The sequence below is a fragment of the Lygodium microphyllum genome, chromosome 22 (genome assembly GCF_053477565.2).
Source record: "Lygodium microphyllum isolate KBCC chromosome 22, Lygodium_microphyllum_v1.1.10, whole genome shotgun sequence".
Classification (NCBI taxonomy): domain Eukaryota; kingdom Viridiplantae; phylum Streptophyta; class Polypodiopsida; order Schizaeales; family Lygodiaceae; genus Lygodium; species Lygodium microphyllum.
In genome coordinates, this window is record NC_141156.1 from 111072499 (window position 1) to 111092827 (window position 20329).

Genomic DNA, 20329 nt, shown 5'->3' on the forward strand with positions numbered 1-20329 from the left:
GCAATGCAACAAAAAATTTTCAAATGAGAAATATCTGGTTTCCTACCAGTATACCTCTCCTCTGGAGTCATCCCATGTATTGCTACAGTGGGAGTCTTGTTCATTATATAGACCGCTGTAGCAACTGCTTCAGCCTAGTAAAAATCTGGAAAGTCTTTTTCGTTGAGCATGGCACGAGATACCTCTCCAATATGCCTGTTTTTCCTTTTTGCAATTCCATTTTCTTGTGGGATATGATTGTATGAATATTGTTGCTTTATGCCATGCTCCTGTAGGAACCTTGCAAACTCATTTGAGAGGTACTCTCCCCCTCCATCTGACCTTAGGCATTTTATTTGCAGACCTGTTTCTTTTTCAGCCATAGCTTTAAGAGTTTTGAAGTGCCCAAAAACTTCACTTTTCTTTTTCATAAAATACACCCAAACTTTTCTGCTATAGTCATAAATGAAAGTGACAAAATAATGACAACCTCCAAGAGGTGCAGCTTTAGTAGTCCACACATCAGAGTGGATTAATTCCAATGGCTTCTTACTCTCTTGAACATGTCTAGGAAATGGTTTTCTTGCCTGTTTTCCAAACTGACAGGCTTCACATACCTTATGCATTTCTACAACCTTGAATTTGGGCAATCCCGCAACAATGTTTTGGGCCTGCATTGATTTAAGTCGCTGTACATTAACATGACCAATGCGTTTATGCCAGATATCAATATCTGCAACTACACCGGTCCCATGTGCAAACATTGCTGCACTCAATTCAGGCGTGTCTGCATCCAATGTAAACATTCTGCCCTTCTTCTTTCCTTTTGCTATCAAGTGACCTTTATTTTTCATATCCTCAACAAAGCATCCATGAGGATTAAATCTGACCTGCAAGCCCTGCTCAACCATTTGACCAACAGAAACCAGATTCTTGGTGATATTTGGGACATGAAATACATCGGACATGTATTTCTTTTTCCCATCCTACATAGACAAATGAATTTTTCCAATCTGCACAATAGGATGTGCAGTATCATCACCAGTCTTCACAAATCCTGGTTTTTCCATTTTCCTTGCATCCTCTATCCATTCTGCATGACCTGTCATGTGGTTTGATGCACCTGAGTCAACATACCATACATCGTTGCTTTCTTCTGCACTTGTCACAGAATTATTCATGTACTGCACCATAAACAGATGCTCATTTCTGTCATCACCCTGTCTACTAGAAGATGCATAATTTCCTTGTTGCAGTTTTCCATTCATGATGTCATTCTGCTTTTTATAGCACTCTTTAGCCATATGACCTATTTTACCACAGTAGTAGCATTCAACATTACTGTTTGCATTTTGGCCTCTTTGCCATCCACCACGACCTCTTTGGCTCCCCCTGCCTCTAGAGTTACCACGTCCTCCTCCATAGGACTGGTTTTCTTGAGTTTGCTGCGTATTCTGATTTCTACCACGGCCTCCAGATCGGCCTCCTCTACCTCTGCCTCTACCTCTTCCAGCATTTGAGTAGAAGACAGCTTCTTTTGAAGTTCCTCCTGAAGAAGATGCACCACCATTTCTCTGCTCCTCAGAAATTAGAAGAGCAATCAACTCCTCAAAGTCAGGAAATCTTTCACGAACTGAAATGGATGTCCGAAACTGTGCATAATCCTTTCCTAGACCATTCAAGGTCACAGAAACTAAATCATCTTCCACTGGCGACCCAATAGAAGCAAGTGCATCTGCAATCTTCTTCACCTTCATGTGGTAGTCATTGATGCTCATATTTTCTCTCTGCACATTATGCAACTCTTGCTTGAGCTGCATTTTCCTGGCTTGCGTATTTGTGCTATACATTTTTGACAAAGTATCCTATGCCTCCTTTGGCGTACTTGCATCTTGAATATGCACAATCATAGAGTCTGAAATGCTGATAGACAGCCAGTACATAACTTTCCTGGCTCTCTCATGCCATGCTTTAAATGCCTGCATTTGCTGTTGATTGGGAACATCAGGAAGAACTGGTTCTTCTTCATTTCCTGCAACAAATTCCCAATATCCTTTTCCCATAAGGAAATTCTTCATTCTAAACTTCCATGCCTGGAAGTTGTTCTTGTCAAGCTTTTCAGTGACAATCTGTGAAAGAGAATCAGACGCCATTATAGAATACTGCAAAAAAATTCTGTCACTGCAAAAAACACAGCTTCACCCTCACAAGGGAAAATCTGCAAAACTGGCGAAAGTGGTATTTGACCACACAGTCACTTCCTAGTGATGATTTTGCATAAACATGAATCAAGGATGATTCTGTAACTCCCAATGTCTCTGCACATAAGCATACGATGCAATTTCTGTGGTAAATTTTCACCGACCTGTAGAACAGTGGTCGCACAGCATAAAACTGGACCTTTTCCTGAGTGCGGGCAGAAAACTTCCGCCTCCAAAACAGGCCCCGAAATGGCCTCAAATAAAAAAAACAAGGTCGCTATCCCAACATGGAAGGGGGGAAGCTTCCCCCCTTCCCTGTTGAGATATCGAGCTCCACTCGTGATACGCCAGGGTGATCGTTGTGTATTTATGTCACTGACTTGTCAGTTGCAGACGGGGTTGGTACACCGCCCACGAATAATAGCTACATGATAGCTATCCTTATCTACTCTAGTTCGTGGCTCAGTTAGTATGCCACCTTAGTTACTTGAGTTTGGTTTGAGACCCATATATAGGGTTCTTCTATTTCTTTGTACTTGAGTTCTTTTGGGTTACACAACTAAGAAGAGGAAAACTGTTTTCAGCCTCCACCCTTGTGTGTATTCTCCTATTGTGCAAGCAAGAAAGCTTCAAGTGAGACTCCTTCCTTCTCTCCCACAATCTTGACATGGTATCAGAGCCTTGTTCGTGGTAAGGAGCTCAAGAAAGCAAGCCAAGCTCGCGGTGTTTTGGTAAGAGGAGCAGTGTTGCTTTCATTTTCTGTTTTGGGAGCAGATCTCTGCAGGTAGCACAGTTGGAAATTGCAGGAGTGCATTGTCTCAGGTTGAGATGCCCTTCGCGGTGAAGCAAGAGGGTAGTATATGCTGCGGGAGAGGGCTTTAGCCTGTGGCGACCTTGTTTTTTTGATTTGAGGCCATTTCGGGGCCTGTTTTGGAGGCGGAAGTTTTCTGCACGCACTCAAGAAAAGGCCCAGTTTTATGCTGTGCGACCACTGTTCTACATGTCGGTGAAAATTTACCACAGAAATTGCATCGTATGCTTATGTGCAGAGACATTGGGAGTTACAGAATCATCCTTGATTTCTGTTTATGCAAAATCGTCACTAGGAAGTGACTGTGTGGTCAAATACCACTTTCGCCAGTTTTGCAGATTTGCCCTTGTGAGGGTGAAGCTGTGTTTTTTGCAGTGACAGAATTTTTTTGTAGTATTCTGTAATGGCGTCTGATTCTCTTTCACAGATTGTCACTGAAAAGCTTGACAAGAACAACTTCCAGGCATGGAAGTTTAGAATGACGAATTTCCTTATGGGAAAAGGATATTGGGAATTTGTTGCAGGAAATGAAGAAGAACCAGTTCTTCCTGATATTCCCAATCAACAGCAAATGCAGGCATTTAAAGCATGGCATGAGAGAGCCAGGAAAGTTATGTACTGGCTGTCTATCAGCATTTTAGACTCTATGATTGTGCATATTCAAGATGCAAGTACGCCAAAGGAGGCATGGGATACTTTATCAAAAATGTATAGCACAAATACGCAAGCCAGGAAAATGCAGCTCAAGCAAGAGTTGCATAATGTGCAGAGAGAAAATATGAGCATCAATGACTACCACATGAAGGTGAAGAAGATTGCAGATGCACTTGCTTCTATTGGGTCGCCAGTGGAAGATGATGATTTAGTTTCTGTGACCTTGAATGGTCTAGGAAAGGATTATGCACAGTTTCGGACATCCATTTCAGTTCGTGAAAGATTTCCTGACTTTGAGGAGTTGATTGCTCTTCTAATTTCTGAGGAGCAGAGAAATGGTGGTGCATCTTCTTCAGGAGGAACTTCAAAAGAAGCTGTCTTCTACTCAAATGCTGGAAGAGGTAGAGGCAGAGGTAGAGGAGGCCGATCTGGAGGCCGTGGTAGAAATCAGAATACGCAGCAAACTCAAGAAAACCAGTCCTATGGAGGAGGACGTGGTAACTGTAGAGGCAGGGGGAGCCAAAGAGGTCGTGGTGGATGGCAAAGAGGCCAAAATGCAAACAGTAATGTTGAATGCTACTACTGTGGTAAAATGGGTCATATGGCTAAAGACTGCTATAAAAAGCAGAATGACATCATGAATGGAAAACTGCAATAAGGGAATTATGAATCTTCTAGTAGACAGGGTGATGACAGAAATGAGCATCTGTTTATGGTGCAGCACATGAACAATTCTGTGACAAGTGCAGAAGAAAGCAACGATGTATGGTATGTTGACTCAAGTGCATCAAACCACATGACAGGTCATGCAGAGTGGATGGAGGATGCAAGGAAAATGGAAAAACCAGGATTTGTGGAGACTGGTGATGATACTACACATCCTATTGTGTAGATTGGAAAAATTCCTTTGTCTATGCAGGATGGGAAAAAGAAATACCTGTCCGATGTATTTCATGTCCCAAATATCACCAAGAATCTGGTTTCTGTTGGTCAAATGGTTGAGCAGGGCTTGCAGGTCAGATTTAATCCTCATGGATGCTTTGTTGAGGATATGAAAAATAAAGGTCACTTGATAGCAAAAGGAAAGAAGAAGGGCAGAATGTTTACGTTGGATGCAGACATGCCTGAATTGAGTGCAGCAATGTTTGCACATGGGACCGGTGTAGTTGCAGATATTGATATCTGGCATAAACGCATTGGTCATGTTAATGTACAGCGACTTAAATTAATGTAGGCCCAAAACATTGTTGCGGGATTGTCTAAATTCAAGGTTGCAGAAATGCATAAGGTATGTGAAGCCTGTCAGTTTGGAAAACATGCAAGGAAACCATTTCCTAGACATGTTCAAGAGAGTAAGAAGCCATTGGAATTAATCCACTCTGATGTGTGGACTACTAAAGCTGCATCTCTTGGAGGCTGTCATTATTTTGTCACTTTTATTGATGACTATAGCAGAAAAGTTTGGGTGTATTTTATGAAAAAGAAAAGTGAAGTTTTTGGGCACTTCAAAACTCTTAAAGCTATGGTTGAAAAAGAAACATGCATGCAGATAAAATGCCTAAGGTCAGATGGAGGGGGAGAATACCTCTCAAATGAGTTTGCAAGGTTCCTGCAGGAGCATGGCATAAAGCAGCAATATTTATGCAGTCATACCCCACAACAAAATGGAATTGCAGAAAGGAAAAACAGGCATATTGGAGAGGTATCTCGTGCCATGCTCAATGAAAAAGACTTGTCAGATTTTTATTGGGCTGAAGCAGTTGCTACAGCAGTCTACATAATGAACATGACTCCCACTGCAGCAATACATGGAATGACTCCAAAGGAGAGGTATACTGGTAGGAAACCAGATATTTCTCATTTGAAAATTTTTGGTTGCATTGCCTATGTACATGTGCCAGATGAGTTGAGATCCAAGTTGGATCCAAAAGCTGAGAAGTGCATATTTATTGGTTATTCTCTGCAGCAAAAAGGGTATAGATGCTATAACCCTTCTACTCGTAAGTTTACAGTGAGCAGAGATGTTGTTTTTGATGAGATGAGTAGCTGGTATAAACCGGTAAATGTGATTGATGATGTAGATGCACAAAATGGTAATGCTGCACAGAATTCACAGCAGCAGTCACAAAATATTAGTGGACCTGGAGCATCCTCTAGCAGTGGTTCACATTCTTCGCCATGGACAGGGAGATTGAGATCAGGAGAATCTTCTCAAAGTAATGCAGATAGTGGTATGCAGGTATCACGAAAAGGAAAAGAGAAGGTTGATCAGCCCATGTTTGATGTGAATGCAGGTCACTCTTATGTGGATGGTGAATCCAGTGGCTCGGAACAGAGCATTGATGATGAGTTGGGTATTCCTTCTATTGTTACACCTGGAGTAAGGAAGACCAGGGATGTTTTGAGAGCACCTGGGAGTGAACCTACTTTGCGCAGGTCTACGAGAGCTAGGTATCCTGTGGATAGGCTAAAATATGATGGATTTACAGCCATTCACTATGCATATATGGTCAAAGTGATACAGGAACCAGAACCCACTTCTTTTGAGGAAGCAATGGGAAAAGAAAAATGGGAGAAAGCCATGGATGAAGAAATGGATGCCTTGGAAGCAAATGCTACATGGGAATTGGTACCTTTGCCTAAAGGTAAGAATGCAATTGGCTGTAAGTGGGTTTATAAGGTGAAGCACAATGCAGATGGTTCTATGAACAGATACAAGGCAAGATTAGTAGTCAAGGGGTATGCACAAACATATGGCATTGACTATGAAGAAACATTCAGTCCGGTTGCAAGGATGGCAACCGTAAGAGCAGTCATTGCTATGGCTGCGTCAAAGGGATGGTCTTTACATCAGATGGATGTAAAGAATGCCTTCTTGCATGGTGATTTACAAGAAGAGGTCTATATGGAGCAGCCACCAGGTTATGTGCATGCTGTTCATCGTGAGTTTGTTTGCAGGTTGAAGAAAGCCTTGTATGGCTTGAAGCAAGCACCTAGAGCATGGTCTGACAAGATAGGATAGTATCTTGTCACTATTGGCTTTCAGATTTCCAAGGCAGATTTCTCACTTTATGTGAGAAAAACAAAGAAAGGTATTATGCTACTTGTCATTTATGTTGATGATTTGATTATGACAGGTGACAATGATGAAGATATCCTTCATGTGAAAATGCTATTGAAGCAAAAGTTTGAGATGAAGGATTTGGGAGAGCTGCGTTATTTCTTGGGCATTGAGGTGATTAGATCACCAAGTGGGATACAGCTCTTGCAGAGGCAGTATGGATTGGACATGCTGTCCAAATATGGGATGACAGGCTGTAAGCCTATTTCAGTTCCTTTGGAGCAGAATGTGAAGGTGAGCGCAGATGCAGGTGAGCTTCTGGAAGACCCTACTATGTACAGACGCATAGTAGGAAGTTTGATTTATATGACTATTACCAGGCCAGATTTGAGCTATGCTGTTGGATTGGTAAGTCAGTTTATGCAGGCTCCAAGGAAATTACATTTGGATGCCGCTAGACGCATACTCAGGTATGTGAAGTCCACATTGCAGTATGGACTATTTTATGAGACTGGGATTCAGATACAGCTACATGGATACACTGATGCTGATTGGGCTGGTAGTATTTCTGATAGACGATCTACCAGTGGATATGTATTCTCTTTTGGGAGTGCTGCAGTCACTTGGAGCAGCAAGAAACAGCCTACAGTTGCCTTGTCGAGCACAGAGACTGAGTACAGGGGTGCAGCAATGGCTGCATGTGAGGTAGCTTGGTTGCATAAGCTTCTTTATGATATGCATCAGTCTACAGATGGGCCAGTTGTCATTTATTGTGACAACATGAGTAGTATACACTTGGCAAATAACCCAGTCTATCATGCTAGAACAAAGCACATTGAGGTGCATTATCACTATGTGCGAGAGAGGGTTTTACTAGGTCTTATTGATCTAGTTTATGTCAGCACAGAGGATCAGGTAGCTGACATATTTACGAAGGCATTGGGCGCAGAGAAGCTGCGCAAGTTCAGAGACCTGCTAGGTGTGCAGGAATTGGGATTGAGCTCGAGGGGGAGTGTTGAGATATCGAGCTCCACTCGTGATACGCCAGGGTGACCGTTGTGTATTTATGTCACCGACTTGTCAGTTGCAGACGGGGTTGGTACACCGCCCATGAATAATAGCTACATGATAGCTATCCTTATCTACTCTAGTTCGTGGCTCAGTTAGTATGCCACCTTAGTTAGTTGAGTTTGGTTTGAGACCCATATATAGGGTTCTTCTATTTCTTTGTACTTGAGTTCTTTTGGCTTACACAACTAAGAAGAGGAAAACTGTTTTCAGCCTCCACCCTTGTGTGTATTCCCCTATTGTGCAAGCAAGAAAGCTTCAAGTGAGACTCCTTCCTTCTCTCCCACAATCTTGACATTCCCTACGGACAGACGGGCACCCCCCTCCAGCCTTACCAGGTAGCGGGCCCCTCCAACTCGGCCCCCAGCAGCAACAATGGCCCTCTTCCCTTTGTTGCAGCACAGGCCCCCCCTCCCCCCATGTGCTTAGTGAGAAGAAGAGGAAGGTAGAAGGAAGAGGGAGAGAGGGAAGGAGAAGAAGAGGGTGAGAGAGAAGGAGAAGAAGAAGAAGAAGAAGAGGGAGAGAAGAGAGAGAAGGAGAAGAAAAGAGGGGGAAGAGAAGAAGGAAGAGGAGAGGGAGAGAAGAAGAGAAGGAGAGAGAAAAGAGGAAGAGGAGAGGGAGAGAAGAGAGAGAAGGAGAGGAAGAGGAGAGAGAGGGAAGAGAGAGAAGGAGAAGAGAAGAAGGAAGAGGAGAGGAAGAGAAGAAGAGAAGGAGAGGGAGAGAGAGTAGGAGAAGAGGAAGAGAAAGGTAGAAAGAAGGAGGAGAAGAGAAGAAGAAGAGGGAAAGGAAGAGGGAGAGAGAAAAGGAGAAGAGGGAGAAGGAGAAGAGGGAGAAGAGGAGGGAGAAGAGAAGAAGAGGAAGGGAGAGAAAGAAGGAGGAGAAGAGAAGAAGAAGAGGAAGAGAGAGACAAGCCAAAGATGAAGGGTCATGTTTGCTAAAGTGTGTAACGGACTCGAAGGCTTGCTCTGTAAAAGCTCCGCATATCTACAAATGATAGAAGGAGATAGGATACAAGGACTTGGAGTTTAAGTTTTTATTTATGGCCTTTGATCAAATATAGCAATAGGAGGTCACCTTTCTTGAAGGATCATTGCTTAACAGGTAGCTATCAAACTAGGTCTTTTGTTTGTTTATTTTAGCAAGAAGGATATTCAAGTTACATTGCATACATTGGAAATGGAAAGATAAGGGTGCACTAGGGATTGCAATGATAGAAAAGGAAGGTATCACAATTGCATTGCGAAGATATAAGGCAATCATAATTTATATTTCATTGAGGGTTAAACGAATCATAGGCCTTTGATTAACATACACTGCATACTAATGTTTATTGCATTCATGGCTTAGGCAGAAGGAAAGAAAATGAAAAAGAGTAAAAATCCTGCAAAGTATCACACTCAAAGATAGAAGGTTAGAAGATGTTGCATTTACTTAAAGTTGATGTCCAACTTATGACCCCAACAAGGAGGGTTTATTGCCATACCTTGAAAACCTAAGAACCCAACTCCAAGGACTTAGTCATTTCTTTTCCAACAAAGGGTTGTCCATCAAAGGCTCTATGGTTGTGAAACTCAATAAACTAGACAGATTGCCAAGTAAGTTGCAACCGTCGAGGGCCGTGCAAGACAAAGGGACCTTAGGTTGATTCCAAGATACAGTCCATTAGACCTATGGATTTAGGGCAGTTGTGAATTGCCAAGAAAGAAAATTGACCTACCAAGTTTAGGATGACGGGATTATCGAGGAACTATTTGACTATAGTATAGGGAAACCTAAGATAGTGATAATTTGGGGTCAACGGGGTATAAGCCCTAACCCAAGGGGGAGAGCAAACTTTAGGGTAGTTGATTCATGCTAAGCGTGTTGCTTGGAACTGTTGAAATGGTTTTAACAAAGATTGATCTTATTAAAGATGAATTGTTGACCCAAGTTATGCTTGGTTGTTAAAAAGGATGTAAAAGTGTGTTGATACATCCAAGTTAAATTCTGGTTGTGCATGCAATGGGTTTACGATGCCTTGAAGCAAGAGGTTGTGCATTCAACTGTTTGTTGATGTGGTTTTGGATGTTAACCTAAGTGGGGTGTGATTGATGATTGCATGGCCGGGTCTGGGATGACTGATTGCCATGGAAACAAAAGGGATGTTTTCCCTAGTAATTGTTTTTAAGCTGGTTGCTTCAACTGTGGTTGATTTCCTAAAGGGATAATTAAGGAAGGATGGCGCTAGCTACCCCCCGCAAACCGCCAAACCCTAACCAAGAGGGTTGTGAATCCACGCCGAGAATGTGGACCGAACCTGCTACGAGAGGTCTCTTCGTGGAAATTACTTGGCGTAGGAGGATGCTTGGATGCTAGTGGGGGCTTTGCCCGTAAATCCCAATGCCTTCGGGCCCTACACAAGTGTTCTACGTGACTCGAGATGGGATCTCGAGGCCTTGATTCTAGTTAGAAGGTGGAATCTTGGTAGGATAAACCTTTGGGTTTTGTTTCCGGGAGATGGAAGGAATTTTCTGCGGAGGCAGAAAGGAACACTTAATTCTCCTATATGGGCGGGAGACAAACATTAATATGAAGATAAGTTAAGGAAGTGTTTGATCTTGTTTTATCTTGTCTTCGTGTGTGTGCCCTAAATTACGTAAAGGAACTTGTGACTAACGGGTTAATTAAATAAGCTGCTTTTATGTGTCAAACATAACGTGGTAGGTAATTAGATAACTAAAACAACCCCCGAGGGAAGCGTGGTGGATGTGACCAATGGGTCTATCCTACGGAAGGGTGGTCTCGGTTAGCTGAGAGCTTTTCTCAAAGTAAATGTTAACGAGAAATGTTAGGAAAAAGTCCGTCTATGACCTTAGACAATGTTGGCTAGGAACCAGGACTTTAGGTCGATCCTAGCGGGAACGGTCGGATAAGTTCCGTTGCGGGGCAGACTCGAGAGACCCTAGTTGGCAAACTACATGTCATTCCTTAGGAGTGCCAGGCGGCGTCTTCTAGATATATCTCTCGATGGATTGCTAAGACGTGTCCCGCGATTGGAGGAGCGGGCACGTTACAGTTGGTATCAGAGCAAAAATGTTGAAGGCTGAGTGCTGCATGATCGGACTTGCACAGCAGATGCATGGTGGGTCTTAACCGGTAGGTCGTAAGCCCCATTAGCGTTGTCTCCCCCAGTTTCTCTCAAGATGAGGACATCTTGATTCCTCTAAGGGGGAGAGGATGTAACATCCCCGTGCCCCTCGTGCCTTTCCCATGAGAACCCCCCCGAGGAAAATTTTTTTCAAAATTTTTTAAATTTGTTTACTCCCTCTCTCTTCCCCTGTCGACTGCATGGTGGGGAGAGAGAGAGAGAGAGAGAGAGAGTGAGAGTAGTGGGAGAAGGGGGGCATTCAGCCCCCCAGGTGGCGGGAGACGCTGTCCCCCCCTATAAAGGGGAGGCTTCCCCCCCTCCTTACGGACAGACGGGCGCTCCCCTCTAGCCTCGCCAGGCAGCGGGCCCCTCCAGCTCAGCCCCTAGCAGCAACAATGGTCCTCTCCCCTCTGTTGCAGCACAGGCCCCCCTCCAACAAAAGATGCCCCTATTCAAAGTTGAGAGAGAGAGAGACAGGGAAACTCCATTGTCATGAACCTTTAGGTTCCATAGCTTTCTTCCATTATTCTATTTACTAACTGAGTAACACACATAACAAAGATAAAGTGACCTACCCTAGTGTAAGTGTAGACTAGACAGACTAACTCTAGTCAGGTCACTAACTGACTACTAACCCGACTTATTTAATGTAGTCACATGTAGACATCTGCACACTCTAGCTGTCATAGATGTCGGTCATAGATAAAGACACACTGACGGTGAGCTTGATTTCTAACTCTCCCCCTCAAGCTCAAAACAAAACTCAAATCATCTGTATCACTCTAAGTAGCTGTCTAAAGTGAATGAACTTATCTTTACCAAGTGATTTGGTAAAGATGTCTACTATCTGGTCGTCAGTCTTCACATGCTCCAAGTCAATCTGATCTGCTAAAACCATTTCCCTGATGAAATGGTAGTGAACCTCAATGCGTTTCGATCTTGCATGATAAACATGATTGCTTGCTAACATGACACTGCTCAAATTGTCACAGTATAGCTTGACTTTGCTGTCCAAGTGTACTCCCAAGTCATTCAGCAACTTCTGTAACCACTTAGCTTCATAGGCCGCTAAGGCCGCACCACGATACTCTGCTTCCGTACTGGACAATGCAACTGTAGGCTGTTTCTTACTCTGCCAACTGATCATGCTACTACCCAATCCAAATGCATAGCCGCTGGTTGACCTCCTGTCATACGTGCAACCAGCCCAGTCAGCATCAGTGTACCCCATCAAGTCAAGGGGTTTCCCATATGCATAAAATAGCCCATGATCTGTGGTACTCTTTACATATCTCAGAATTCTCCTGACTGCATCCAAGTGTGGTTTGCGAGGCTTCTGCATGAACTGACCGATCAGCCCCACAGCGTAACTCAAGTCAGGTCTAGTGATCATGAGATAGATCAAGCTGCCTACCATCTGTCTGTACATAGTAACATTCTCAATCTCTGTCCCAACATTAATCTGCAGCTTGACATTCTGCTCTAAAGGCATATCCATAGGCTTGTAATCAGCCATACCATATTTCTGTAACATGTCATGAGCATACTGCTTCTGTAGCAGCCATATGCCTTGAGGTGTAGAGACAACCTCAATCCCTAAAAAATATTTCAGCTCTCTAAGGTCCTTGACCTTAAACTTAGCCTATAAACATGTCTTTATTTCAACAATCCCATTTTCATAATCTCCTGTAATGATTAAGTCATCAACATAGACAACTAGGAAAACATAGCCACTATCCGTCTTCTTCACAAACAGACTATGATCAGCATCTCCCAATCGGAAACCATGTTGCCACAAATAACTGCTGATGAGAGCATTCCATGCTCTGGGTGCCTGTTTCAGCCCATATAATACATTTTTCAGCCGACATACATGTGCTGGAAATTCTAGATACACATAGCCTTCAGGCTGTTCCATGTAAACCTCTTCCTGTAATTCTCCATTGAGAAAGGCATTCTTTATGTCCATCTGCCATAGTTTCCAGCCTCTAGCTGCTGCTGCCAAAGCAATCACAATTCTAACTGTAGCCATCTTTGCTACAGGGCTGAAAGTCTCCTCATAATCAAGACTATACTGCTGCGCATACCTTTTGCAACCAGCCTGGCCTTGTATCTTTCCAATGATCCATCTGATTTACATTTCACCTTATACACCCACTTGCATCCAATAGGTGTTTTGCCCTCAGGCAACTGTACCAAATCCCATGTACCATTTTCAGCCAAAGCTGAATATTCCTCATCCATAGCAGCACGCCAATTCTCATCTGCAACTGCCTTATCAAACTTACTTGGTTCTCTAAAACTTGTTACTTTCGTCATATAAGCATAATGACAGGCTGAATATCCAGTGTAAGTATACTTGTCAACAGGTCGTCTGACCCTCTCTGATCTCCTGAGCTGTGGCTCATTGTGAGCTTGCCTCTCATGAGGCGGCACATAACGGCTCTGCCTAGCACCTGGTGTCATAACAGACGGAATCCCCAATTCACTGTCTAAGCTGTCACTGCTAGATGAATCATAACCTGCAGTGAGTGGACCTGTTACATCTTCAAAAACGTTTTCTTTTCCCTTATCTGTTCTCCCCCTCACTGACATATCCGTGTCATTGAATGCAGTAGTGCGACTTCGCAATCGTCTTGTCCAAGGACTCACTGTAGATGATACATCACCTGTCTGACACCTCATGGAAGTACTCTCTGCAGGAGTATTTTCAACATGACTCATACTGGGTGAGCCATCAGTAGGCACTGCAATAGGATTCCCATACCAGGATGCTAACTCATCAAATACCACATCTCTGGTTATGAGTGTCTCATGCGAAGAAGGTACATAACACTTATAAGCTTTCTGTTCCTGTGCATATCCTATAAACACACTTTTCACTGACTTAGGATCCAATTTCTTCCTCTTCTCATCCGGTATATGCACATATGCAATGCTGCCAAATACCTTCAAGTGCGAAATATCAGGTTTATGACCATACAACCACTCATATGGAGTGACATCATGAATCCCTACTGTAGGGGTTCGATTCAGCACATAGACAGCAGTCATCACTGCTTCAGCCCAATAACCATTTGGTAGACATTTTTCATTCAGCATAGCTTTAGCTGACTCCATCAAAACCCTGTTTTTCCTCTCTACACCACCGTTTTGCTGCGGTGTATAACTACATGTGAGCTGTCTTCTGATCCCATATTTAGCAAGATACCTGTCAAAGTAATTTGAGACATATTCACCTCCTCCATCTGATCTCAAGCATGATATGTAACAGCCCAACTCATTTTCAGCATGCTTCTTGAAGTCTTTGAATGCATCAAACACATCATCCTTATGCTTCAAAATATAAAGCCAAGTGTACCTGCTGAAATCATCAATGAATGAGACATAATACCGTGCACTACCAAAAGAAGCATTATGTGAAGGACCCCAGACATCAAAGTGCACCAACTGTAAAGGCTTAGTGCTGTTTTTTACATGTCTCATGAAAGGAAACCGTGCCTGCTTCCCAAACTGACATGCAGGGCATACATGACCAAAATCATTATACTTGAATTTAGGTAATCCAAGTACTACTTCCTTCTGCTGCATAGATTTCAGCTTTTGTACATTGACATGTCCAATCCGCTAGTGCCAAATCTCTAGATCCCGAATGGCACTCTCATCATGAGCAAACATGGCTGCCTTAAGTCCCGGAATGGTCGCATCCAATGCAAACATCCTGCCATCCCTTCTGCCCTTGGCAATTAACTTGCAGCCATTTCCATACTCCTCAATGAAACACCCATCTTTGTTAAATATCACTTGCAAATTCTGTTCTGCCATTCGACCCACAGACAACATATTCTTTGTTATGGTCGGTACATGTAATACATCATGCAGGCCTTTCTTCTTGCCATCAGGCATCATAAGATGAACAATCCCTTTATGCTTTATGTCATGTTGGGTGTCATCCCCAGTATATACATGACCATGTGTACTTGCAACCATCTCATCAAACCACTCTCCATGCGGTGTCATGTGGTTTGACCCTCCAGAGTCAATGTACCATCTGTCATCTCTATCATGTCTCGATGCATTTCTGGATACATGCTGCATGCAAAGAGTCTATCAACTGGCTCATCATGAGCACCACTAGAAGATGCATAGTGCCCATGCTGTCTGCCCTTTGCCTTCATATCTCCCTGCTTCTTGTAACAATCCTTTGCAATATGCCTATACCGGCCACAATAATGGCAATCCTTGTCTCTGTTGGACTGATCAGATGACTGCCATGAACCAGATCCGCCACCTCTATCTTGGGGTGATCTCCCCCAGCCTCTAAACCTGCCAGATCCATGCCGGCCTTGTGTATTTGCACCATGCCAATTACTCTGCTACTACTGCTGTCCATAAGCATTACGAGTGTCACCACGACCTCTAGATCCTCTGCCACGCTGGCTAGAGTATAACACAGTGTCTCTACTCTGAGATGCACTGGAATCTGTATTCAAACCAGGTTTGACTTCCTCATGCAGCAACAAAGTAACTAGCTCTTCCCAGCTAGGGGGCTCTTCTCTGATTGACAGAAATGGAAGTGTCAAAAGCTTTGTACTCTTTGCCTAAGCCATTCAAGACAACAACAATCATATCATCTTCTGATACACTTGAGCCAATGGTAGCAAGTTGATCAGCTATGGTCTTAATCTCCATGGTATACACCTGGATGCTCTTGCCATTCCTAGACATGTTGTTGAACTGCTGTTTCAACTGGATCTTCCTTGCATATGTCATGGTTCCATAATTTTTCATCAGTATGTCCCAAGCATCCTTCGGAGTCTCACATCCAGTGATTTGAATTACCATAGCATCAGATATACATAGAGAAAACCAATGCAGCACCTTGCATGCTCTTTCATTCCATAGCCTGTAAGCTCTTTTCTGTTCATTAGTTGGATTCTGTGCAAGCAACTTAGGAGCAGCCTCATCTCCTGTACATAAATCCCAATAACCTCTGCCAACCAAAAAGTTTTTCATCCTGAATTTCCATAATGCAAAGTTCTTGTTGTTCAACTTCTCTCCAACTATCTGAGTGATATTGTCAGTCCCATGTGCATTAGCCATGATGCAATAGACTGTCTATCAAGTACCTGACTCCCTGCAGACCAATAAGTATGACTGACCAACTTCAATCCGTAACAATTTATGACAGTTTTCTGCACTAAATTGCAGAAAAAAAAAGGGTATTTCAGTCCATTGACACCCCAAAACAACCCACAAACAAGTGGTCTCAACTGTAGGTATAACTATCAATACATAAGCTATGTGTTTGCTTCAGCTTAAGCTTCTGTAACCTCACTGCAGGGTACATACATGCAGACTGAAAACTGTACACTGTGAGTTACCAGCAGCAATTTCAAGTCCAAAACTGAGTGATAATCATGTCATACATGTTCCAAAACCTCCCAGATAGCTGCTAGTACATTTGGCAGTCAAGACATGAGCATAGAGGCACAGAACAGTGCATAACCAGCACATACAAGTGTCAATAAATTTAGTTGCAGGTTGCAGTCAACCAAAATTCAGCATAACAAGCTCCAAGCAGCTCCAAAACGTCTTCCAATCATGTCATACATTTACTTTGTAGTGGCAAGTTCAATACATGAGCATCTGGGTAGGCATAGACAACTTGTCTTCGTTGACCAATGGCATAAACTTCATGAACTGTTTGTAATTAACCAAGACAGTGTGACTGCATTTACTTCAGCTTCAGAATTCAATTTTCAATGATGCTCATTGCTTGCTTCAATCCTCCATACATTCAGCATGTATAAGTCAGTTCATATAGATGATAGAACCCCCAAGATGACCTGCATTGCTTCAGTAATACACAATGCTTGTCATTGACTGTGTATGACAGTTTTCAGCCACTAATATACTTCAGATCTGAGTGATTTTAGTGAGAAACTTCAGCTCAAATGCATTACATCTGGTACATATGGCTTCTTGACATACATCTTGGCTCCAGTGATGCTTCTAGGTATGTATGAATGCTTCAAGCTCATGCCAGACAAGTGTATATGCTTTGTAGTGGCTGTATACAGTAGGCCACTGTTTATGATAGACCTGTGATCTCTGTTTTCAGCTCATAAGTGACCTCCAGCACAAGCAATGGCTTACTATTATCTTCAAGTACCTTCTAGGGATCTCTTGCAAGCAATGTACAGCCAAGTGAGTGATTACAACCAACAAATGAGGCAGAGGAGTTCAGGCCTGAAATAGGCGCAATCTGCGCAGACTGGACAGGGGTTTGCAACATCACACGATGTTGATGATGATGATAATGGAGCACACAAGGGTGATTAATGCTCCCTTCTCAAGGTTCTAAACAAGCCCCAGACAGTAGTTTGGACCATAGAGCAAACAATCACACAATGCATAACTTCCATTTGACAATGGCATTCAGCCTGTTTGAAAAATAACATAAGTCTTCAACTGTAGATCATCTTCACTCCCTCCTGCTCCAAGAAGTCCACCAAGTCCAGCTCTGATACCATGTTCAAAGTTGAGAGAGAGAGAGACAGGGAAACTCCATTGTCATGAACCTTCAGGTTCCATAGATTTCTTCCATTATTCTATTTACTAACTGAGTAACACACACAACAAAGATAAAGTGACCTAGTGTAAGTGTAGACTAGACAGACTAACTCTAGTCAGGTCACTAACTGACTACTAACCCGACTTATTTAATGTAGTCACATGTAGACAGTTGCACACTCTAGCTGTCATAGATGTCGGTCATAGATAAAGACACACTGACGGTGAGCTTGATTTCTAACAACAACCCCTCCCCCCCCCCCGTGTGCTCAATGAGAAGAAGAGGAAGGTAGAAAGAAGAGGGAGAGAGGGAAGGAGAAGAAGAAGGAGAAGAAGTGGGTGAGAGAGAAGGAGAAGAAGGCGGAGAGAAGAGAGAGAAGGAGAAGAAAAGAAGGGGAAGAGAAGAAGGAAGAGGAGAGGGAGAGAAGAAGAGAAGGAGAGAGAAAAGAGGAAGAGGAGAGGGAGAGAAGAGAGAGAAGGAGAGGAAGAGGAGAGAGAGGGAAGAGAGAGAAGGAGAAGAAAAGAAGGAGAAGAGAAGAAGGAAGAGGAGAGGAAGAGAAGAAGAGAAGGAGAGGGAGAGAGAGTAGGAGAAGAGGAAGAGAAAGGTAGAAATAAGGAGGAGAAGAGAAGAAGAAGAGGGAAAGGAAGAGGGAGAGAGAAAAGGAGAAGAGAGAGAAGGAGAAGAGGGAGAAGAGGGATAAGAGAAGAAGAGGAAGGGAGAGAAAGGAGGAGAAGAGAAGAAGAAGAGGAAGAGAGAGACAAGCCAAAGATGAAGGGTCGTGTTTGCTAACATGTGTAACGGACTTGAAGACTTGCTCTGTAAAAGCTCTGCATATCTATAAATGATAGAAGGAGATAGGAGCCAAGGCCTTGAAGTTTAAGTTTTTATTTATGGCCTTTGATCAAATATAGCAATAGGAGGTCACCTTTCTTGAAGGATCATTGCTTAACAGGTAGGTATCAAACTAGGTCTTTTGTTTGTCTATTTTAGCAGGAAGGATATTCAAGTTACATTGCATACATTGGAAATGGAAAGATAAGGGTGCACTAGGGGTTGCAATGATAGAAAAGGAAGGTATCACAATTGCACTTGTCTTCCCTTGTCTCACACGCGTAGCTACGGAGGATGGAGCTTGAAGGTAGAGGATTGAGCTTGCTTGAGCTCTCATCTCAGATCATGGAGCTACTGGAGTGTTTGAGGAAGGAGGCTACTTAATTGGGCATGAAGGTAATATCACTACACTCGTAGGATCAAGAGTGTACATGGCTAGGTGAGAGATAGCCCCATTAATCACTTGCTTGAAATTCTTAAAACAATAAGCGGCCCGTGGGTCTTACCGGTCAAGCGTGAGCTCTCACTTCATATACACACAAGTCAAAGCCAATTTAATACCATGTCTAGAGAAGAAATCTGGAGCCTCATCTGTATCCAACTCACCATAATCAACAATGAACTTACCCACACAACCATATCTGGAACAGATCTCCTTAAGTAAAAACTGCATATGACACTAGTAGTCTTCATTCTTAGTGCTCGTTCCTCAACCTAATTGGTAAGATCTTCCCTTGCAAGTACAATATATCTCATCTGGCCAAAGTCCCACTAGCATAGTAATCAAATTAACAATCCCCTTGTAGTGCATATAAAGTGGATATATCAGATGCAATTCATCCCTATCCCGTACTAAAGAGTAAAACTGACACTCCATGCATGTCTGTACAAAGTGTGACCCATCCTTATATATCCATTTCCACCAATAGTACTCTTTAATCTTCTCATACGTAGCCTATACTTCTCTATGACTAGCACATGCACTTTCATGAAACTCACACATAATCTCCAACTGCATAGCTTTGTCACAAATTACATGCAAAAGAATTCCACCTCTTTTCTTAGGATGCTTTCAAAGAAACCCATCCTATAGAAAATAACCATAGAACTTACATCTAATATTTTTGTAGTTTGTATCAGACCCTTCAACCCTTTTAGTGAATGCACTCAAATACCATTCAATCTATAATCACACACTTGAATACAACTCTTTTGAAAAAGCCTCAAAAGAAGATACATCACACAAGTAATCAATCCTGGCTGAATTTTTAACCTCTTCATCTCCATAGGAAGTGATTCCTTATCATCAAACACGGCTCTTGAAAGCATGGTAGCCACCATTGGATTATTTGTTCTTACAATATGCTTAAATTATAGATTCAGTGACTTGATGTAGGCAATCTAATGAAGCATCGCTATATTGGGAGTAGAACAAGTAGTAATCATCCCCAAAAGAGGAAAGAAATTAGTCTCCACAACCATTGAAGCACCAATTAATTAATCATTATCACATTTGAGTGTAGTCTCACAATATCCCAAAGTTCACGCTTGATTTATGGACACTTGCGCTACCTTTCATCCAAGACTTTTTCTCCAAAGAAAATTGCATACCTATGTTCTTCCTTATCATCTTGGCCAACAGCCCATCCTATCCCAATAGGGCTAGTATCAACTGTGACCACAATAGGTCTCCCACGAAGATAATCCACCTTCTTGAGGGTTGGAGTAAGTTGCAATGACTGTTTGAGCTTTCTCATATCTCTAGCATATGGAGGGCAATTGTCGTTCTGGATGGATGATGGAGCCTGCGCAGTGAGAGGAGTGAAGGATAGGCTGACAGTCAAGTAGCTTTTTGTGTGAATGGCAAAATCAATGCTTAATGTGGAGGAGTTTGATGAAACACTCGAGACGTGCTATTTGTAGAGCCAAAGGTGCTACACTAAATGATAATGTGGGGAGTTGAGACCATTTGGGGAGAAGTGGATCTAAGTGTTATTATCAATTATAGTTTGAAGGGAAG